Consider the following 7,443-nt stretch of genomic DNA (forward strand, 5'->3'; position numbering starts at 1 on the left):
ATTATGGTTATCCAGGACATTAAGACTTTTTTTGTATAGTTCTTCTGTGTATTCTTGCCACCTCTTCTTAATCACTTCTGTTTCTGTTAGGTCTTTGCCACTTCTGTCCTTTATTGTGCCTATCTTTGCATGAAATTTTCCCTTAATATCTCTAATTTTCTTGAAGAGATCTCTGGCTTTTCCCATTCTATTGTTTTCCTCTATTTCCTTGCATTGTTAACTTAAGAAGGCTTTCTTGTCTCTCTTTGCTACTCTCTGGAACTCTGCATTCAGTTGGGTATGTCTTTCCCTTTCTCCTTTGCCTTTCGCTTCTCTTCCTTCCTCAGCTCTTTGTAAAGTCTCCTCAGACAACCACTTTGCCTTCTTATTTTTCTTTCTTTTTCTTTTTGAGATGGTCCTCTTCGTGGATCACAGCTTTGTCATGGCAAGGGAGTTGCATAACTTAATGAAGAGGGCCACTCCAGACCAATCGGTCACAGTGAAGAGTTCTGACAAAACAGGGTCCACTGGATGAGAAAAGGCAACCTGCTATAGTTCTTGCCAGGAGAACCCCGAGAGCAGTATGAAAAGGCGAGAAGATATGACACTGGAAGATAAGTCCCTCAGATTGGAAGGTGTCCGATATACTACTGGGGAAGAACAGAGGGCAATTACTAATAGCTCCAGAAAGAATGAAGAAGCTGGACCAAACCTGAAATGATGCTCAGTTGTGAATATGTCTGGTGGTGAGACTAAAGTCCAATGCTGTAAAGAATAATATTGCATAGGAACTTGGAATATTAGGTTCATGAATCAAGGTAAATTGGATGTAATGAAGCAGGAGATGGCGAGATGAAGCATCGACATCTTAGGAATCAGTGAACTAAAATGGACGGGAATGGGTGAATTTAATTCAGATGACCATTGTATCTACTACTGTGGGCAAGAATCCCTTAGAAGAAATGGAGTAGCCCTCATAGTCAACAAAAGAGTGCTAAGTGCGACACTTGGGTGCAGCCTCAAAAATGACAAAAATGATCTTGGTTCGTTTCCAAGCCAAACCATTCAACACCACATTAATCCAAGTCTATGCCCCAACCACTGATGCTAAAGAAGTTGAAGTTGAGCAGTTCTATGAAGACCTACACCACCTAGAATTAACTCCAAAAAAAGATGTCCTTTTCATCATAGGAGATTGGAATGCAAAAGTAGTAAATCAAGAGTTACCTCAAAAAACATGCAAGGTTGGTCTTGGAGTACAAAATGAAGCAGGGCAAAGGCTAACAGAGTTTTCCCAAGACAGCACATTAGTCATAGCAAACACCCTTTCCCAACAACTCAACAGATGACTCTACACATGGACATCACCAGATGGTCAATACCAAATCAGATTGATTATATTCTTTGCAGCCAAAGATGGAGAAGCTCTATACAGTAAGCAAAAACAGGACCTGGAGCTGACTGTGGCTCAGATCAGAAGCTCCTTATTGCAATATTCAGGCTCAAATTGAAACAAGTAGTGAGAACCACTAGGCCATTCGGGTATAACCTAAATCAAATCCCTTATGATTATATAATGGAGGTGAGGAATAGATTCAAGGGATTAAATCTGGTAGACAGAGTGCCTGAGGAACTATGGACAGAAGTTTGGTATGACAGAGGTGTTCTAAAACTGGATTGTGGTAATGGTTGCATAACAGGATAAATTTGCTTAAAATCAATGAACTGTTAACCAAAAAAAAAAAAAAAAAAAAACCAAATTAAAAAAATACAAAGAACTGCACACAAGGAAACTTTGGGATAACGTAATTTTCTTTTTCTTGGCTTGGAAGGTAGGTGGCTATTTAATAATAATTTCTGCCCATATATATATTTCTCAAACTTGTGATTTATTCCATTTCCTGTATACATGTCATACTTTAATTCTTAAAAGTTTAAAATAAAAATTTAACAATTTAGATAATTTAAGCAATTCATTGATGAAAAAAAATCAGGGTGAAATTTAATGTCCTGCTGATGTCTGCTGGGTCTAATCTGTGGTATTAATATTTTTTTCCTATAGAGTCCTAAGAGAAGAGTTAGAGGAGGAACAAAGATAATGGATTTGATAATGACACTGAGTCATTGGCCACTCCTAGAGAAAATTGGGAAGCAGGATAGGTGCCTTTAAGGAAGCTCCCTGCTCATGTGCTTCCCTCCTTTGGAATATCTTGTTCCCTGTGGCCTCTCTCCACCAAAGCCCTGCCTTAACATCTGGTACTCTGAGCCCTCATGATGCTCTGGACTGGTATCTCGTCTGATTAACTCATCTCTGGTGATGCCTAAACTCTGAACTGCCTGGACCTCTACAGTGCATGCCCTTGGGGCTTGGCCTTCTTCCAGGGGGCAGGGAAGCTGAGAAACTTACACAATGTATGGGATCCTTTCCCCCTAGGACGTTGTCAAAGGAGTCTTCTAGGGAGAAAGCCGAAATGAAAAAGAGCCGTTTTAATGGTGGAAAGTCTGGCTAGGGGCTGCCCTCACGGGAACACAGGGCTGTGTGTCTAGCTGGGTCTGGCACAGCTCAGCAGATTCTGAATTACACTCCAGATGTTTGGTTTGGAAGGTCCCTTGGCTATTTGGCTTCTGGAGTCCTCTCTCACCATGGAACTCCTCTGTGGGAGGACAGAACTCATCAATCACATTCCCCAAATGTCAAAGCTCCTGCTGTGTGACCCCAGGAGAACCCTGCTTTTCATCTACATGACCGAAGCAAGGACTCCACATTTGCTGGATAAAAGCTTGAACTGTTGGGCAAAGGGCCTCCCTGAGGATTAGAGTTCCCACAGAAGGCTATAAACTGCAATATAAATGTCACCCCCACCTCTGGATGTTTGTAATTTCACCCTTTCTTCTTTCCTTTCCTACAGTCTCTTAACAAAATTATATTTAATTTTCTCAATTAGATGCTATTTCTGCCATGTGCAGCCAGAACTTGAGATCCCTAGAAGAGGTCACAGAATCACTCAGATTCAGACTTGCAGAATTCTTTGTGCTTTCCAGAACCTGCTACATCTTCCTTTCATTCTGAAGCCTTTGACTTGCTGGTTCCTTCCAAAATAACCAAGCAAACTAGAGAATATTTCCAGAGAAAGAAATTCAGTTTAGAATTTGTTTCATATGCTCAAGGCTTGGCCCTTGAGGGATAGGAGAGAGACTAGCAATACTAATTGTAATCTCTGCCTTTAAGGAGTTTTCCATTTTTTAAGGATGGTCCTAGCGTTGGCTGCCTCCTTGTACCACATCATGTCTCTTTCCAGAAGTTCCCTTTTGATGACTCTTATTCAAGCCCCTCCAATTGTATGTGTTCAAAGGCTGTTGGGTGAAAGAGTACTGTGCCTACATGATAATCCATCGAAAATCCAGAATCAAGAAATTCAGGTTAGCTGGAACAAAGTATATTCATGCTGGAAAGGAGCAGAGACAGTGCTGGGAAGAGATGAGGCTGGAAAGCTTGGCAGGAGCCAGGTATCAAAGAACCTTCCAATAGTGCAAAGGAATGTATCCTGACAACAAGGAGCAGCCAAGGGCAGATTCAAACAGGGGAGTGACTTGATCAGATTTGGCTCAGTGGTAAGGAGTCCCCCTGCCAAGCAGGAGCTGTGGGTTTGATCCCTGGGTCGGGAAGATTTCCTGGAGGAAGAAATGGCAACCCACTCCAGTATTCTTACCTGGGAAATCCCATGGATGTGGTGGCCTACGGACTTTGGGGTCGAAAGGAGTCAGACACAACTGAGTGACTGACCATGAGCACTGGATTGTTTATATTCCAAGCTCAGGAACCACTGTACTAGATAATGAAAACTAATCAAGACCCCTCGGCCTCCTGCTGCTCTGTTACATTCTTATAATCAGTTACTTTTTTGTAATCAATTTTTGTAAGAAGAGACACTTTTCACCAATGATTTTTCAGAAATATTAAGAACAGCAAATAATAAGATAAGATGAAAATGGAATTTAATTAGAAGGCGAAAGGTCTGGAATTTTAAGTGATTTTGACTCTGATCCCCTTATCTTTCCTAGAAAGTATATTAAAAATAATAAAAATAAAACAGAAATTAATAAAATAGAAAACAAAGAAACAATAAAAAAATCAACAAACTAAAAGCTGATTCAGTGGGAGAGGAAAGCTAATAGATCAAATATAAACAAACAAAGGAAGTAATTATAATAAAATGCAACATGTGTTATAAAAATGTTGTGAAGAGGGGACTTCCCTGGTGGTCCAGTGGTTAAGACTCTGCCCTCCCAATGCAGGGAGCCCAGGTTCAATTCCTGGTCAGGGAACTAGATCCCACATGCTGCAAATTTAAAAATAAATGAATAAAAAATAGAAAAAAAAATATCCCTTTAAAAAAATGCCATGAAGAAACTCCTAAATGCAGAGGAAAGCAGAGGTCTTCACAAAGACGTGCTTTTTGTGAAGTTTAACTGTGAACTTGTGAGAGAAGCTTTCTAGGGCATGAGTGTGTGTCTGTGTGTGTGTAATCACTAGGCAAAGGCACTCTTGTTTTAACACCATGGTAACCCTTTCCTAGGCCAACATCTCAAACCAGGGTGCTTAAGGAATGTTTGCGAAATGAATAAGCATCTTCACAGTCGTTCCCCAGTGTATCTTTCGTCTGCCCAGAGATTCGCAAATGTAAAGTTTCCTAAGCACTTTACCTATAACTTTTGGATTTGTTTAATTCTTTGCCACAGCCTTTCATGGCAAAGCAGTGTGATGCTGTTTTCCTAAAGACACTACATTAGAGACTCCCAACATTTTTTTTCCATTTCACCTGGAGACACCTAGGCCTGAATAGAAAGCTGAAATTGATAGTGCCTGTTGGAAAGAAAACTGAAATTCACACATAACAGTAGCTGCCCAACTACCTTAAGGATACATATGAGGGTGGGATGGCCCCATCTTCTGCCCCAGCTTTTGGGCACTGGTGTTTGCTCTGGGCATCTGAGGTACCTGGAGAAGATTCTCTCGCTGGATCCAGGCTGCAGGGATGGTTGTGAAGGTTGTCTACTGCACAAGAGGTCCCGGCAGAGGTGGTGAGGAGGGCTGAAATAAAGCTAGTATTCCACTTACCGAGCTGTGCACCCAGGGGCATTGTCCACCCAGGTGAAAGAAGACTTTTTTTTAAATTTGGCACAAATGCATCAGTGAGTAGAGGCTCACTGCAGCCCTGTGTCCTTGGCTGTCATCGATGTGCTGCTCCAGCTTGGGCAAGAGTCATGCTTGAGAGGTTTCCTGAATGTCCTTTTAAAGGAGCACCCTCAAAAAAAATTAAATAAATAAATAAATAAAGGAGCACCCTCAATTCTCTTTAGCTTCAAAGAATCGTTTCAGACAATCTTTTCAAGCCCTTTGGTGGATGACTAACACATCACTGGCAATCCACAGATGGAGAATTACTACTACCTTCTGAGTTCCGGAAAAAGGCAACACTAAGCTCGACTTCCCACATGCAGGTTGTGGCCTGCAGCTGCTTCTCCTGCCACCAGATGGCAACCTCCCCCAGGTACTAGAAAGAGAATTTACTGAGGATGGCTGGAGGGCATCACCGACTCCATGGACAGGAGTTTGGGTAAACTCCGGGAGTTGGTGATGGGCAAGGTGGCCTGGCGTGCTGTGATTCATGGGGTCGCAAAGAGTTGGACACGACTGAGTGACTGAACTGATGCCAGCCCTTTTATTATGTGTTTCAGAAATGCCTTATCATCCTGTCATGTAATTTTATTAAATGGAATAACAGTTTCATAGCACTCACCCAGCTCATACAGAGCCCGTTCTCTTTTTCTTATTCACCTGATTCTGTTTCCATCTGCAAATGTTCAAATCCAGGAGGCACAGGAGCCATAGGGAACCCAACTCCCTGAGAGCTAGTATTTCTGGAAAATACTAGAAGACCTTATTGATAACACCACTGGGTATCGGTTTCATAAATTCTAACTCCAGACAACCAATGGCTATTAATTTTAAGCATTATTCTTTTTTAATTGGAGCATAATTTACATTATACTTGAAAGCACAACATTTTTAAGGGGAAATTTTTTATTCAAATTTTGATTGTAGTTCATTTACAATATTGTGTTAGTTTCAAATGTACAACAAATTATTCAGTTATACATATATACATATGAAAGAAATTGTTAGTCACTCAGTCGTGTCTGACTCTTTGCTACCCCATGGGCTGTGTAGCCCACCAAGATCCTCTGTCCAGGAAATTCTCCAGGCACAAATACTGAAGTGGGTAGCCATTCCCTTCTCCAGGGGCTCTTGCTGACCCAGGAATTGAACCTGGGTCTCCTGCCTTGCAGGCAGATTCTTTACCATCTGAGCCACCAGGGAAGCCTGTACATAGATCGATTCTTTTTCAGATTCTTTTCCATTATAGATTACTGTAGAAAGAAAAGAAAGAAAGTGAAGTCGCTCAGTCGAGTCCGACTCTTTGAGACCCCATAGACTGTAGCCTACCAGGCTCCTCCCTCCGCTGGATTCTCCAGGCAAGAGTACTGGAGTGGGTTGCCATTTCCATAGATTACTGTAAGATACTAAATATAGTTCCCTGTGCTATACAGTAGGTCCTTGCTGTTAGCCTATTTTATATAAAGTATTGTGTATATGTTAATCCTAAACCCCTAATTTATCTCTCCCCCCCCCCCACCTTAAAGGTGCAATTTTTAACTGTAGTGTCCAGTGTGTTTTAATAAATGCATATGCCAGTGTAACCACAACTCCAGTTGGGACGTACACGTTTCCATCATGGTGGAGAGGTCTCTTGTCTGCCTTCAAAATCAATTCCCAAGGCGTGAAGAAGACTCAAGGCCTAGGGGAGCGCAAACAATGGGTTGAATGGAGAATATGTGGCCTGGAGGTTAACATGCATTATAAGAAGCTAAATAGAACTCATAATTACTCACAACCTTATGGTTTTGTGTTTTCCTGGTAAAATCAACCAACTATTTATTATTAAGAGATAAATGTCATTTAAGAATTATTTCATTTACCCAGTGTTTTAGTAACAGTTTTCTTCCAGATATATAAATATGTGAAATATGAAATTCTTTAAAATGTATTTAGTCATTGCTTCATTATTCAGTTCTCCTAAAGTTCTTTTGCTATTCAGTGGTTGGGCTAGAGCCAAGAAAATTATCAAAAGTGTTCAGTGAGACCACTGATTGGTTTAGAAATTAATTTTCCCAGAAGAACCCATCAAAACACTCATCAGCCCAGGAGTTAAAATTCGTTTGTCAGTCTGCCCTGGCTGTGACCGTATTAGTCTGTTAGGGAAATGCAGTGATCTCTGCTAAGAGATGATTTCTTTGTTTTAAATGTTTTATGGAAGCATAGCATACATATGGGAATGTGCAGAGCTCAATGAATTTGTAAACATACCGTGTAATCAACTCTCAGATCAAGTAAAAATTACC

At 41.0% G+C, this 7,443-nt stretch overlaps 1 non-coding gene across 1 annotated transcript; it reads left to right on the forward strand.

Moving 5' to 3' along the window:
* On the forward strand, window positions 4,233-4,305 carry TRNAG-CCC. The gene has a single exon. It is a non-coding gene; the product is annotated as a tRNA-Gly (tRNA).

The sequence above is a fragment of the Capra hircus genome, chromosome 11, assembly GCF_001704415.2.
Source record: "Capra hircus breed San Clemente chromosome 11, ASM170441v1, whole genome shotgun sequence".
NCBI lineage: Eukaryota > Metazoa > Chordata > Mammalia > Artiodactyla > Bovidae > Capra > Capra hircus.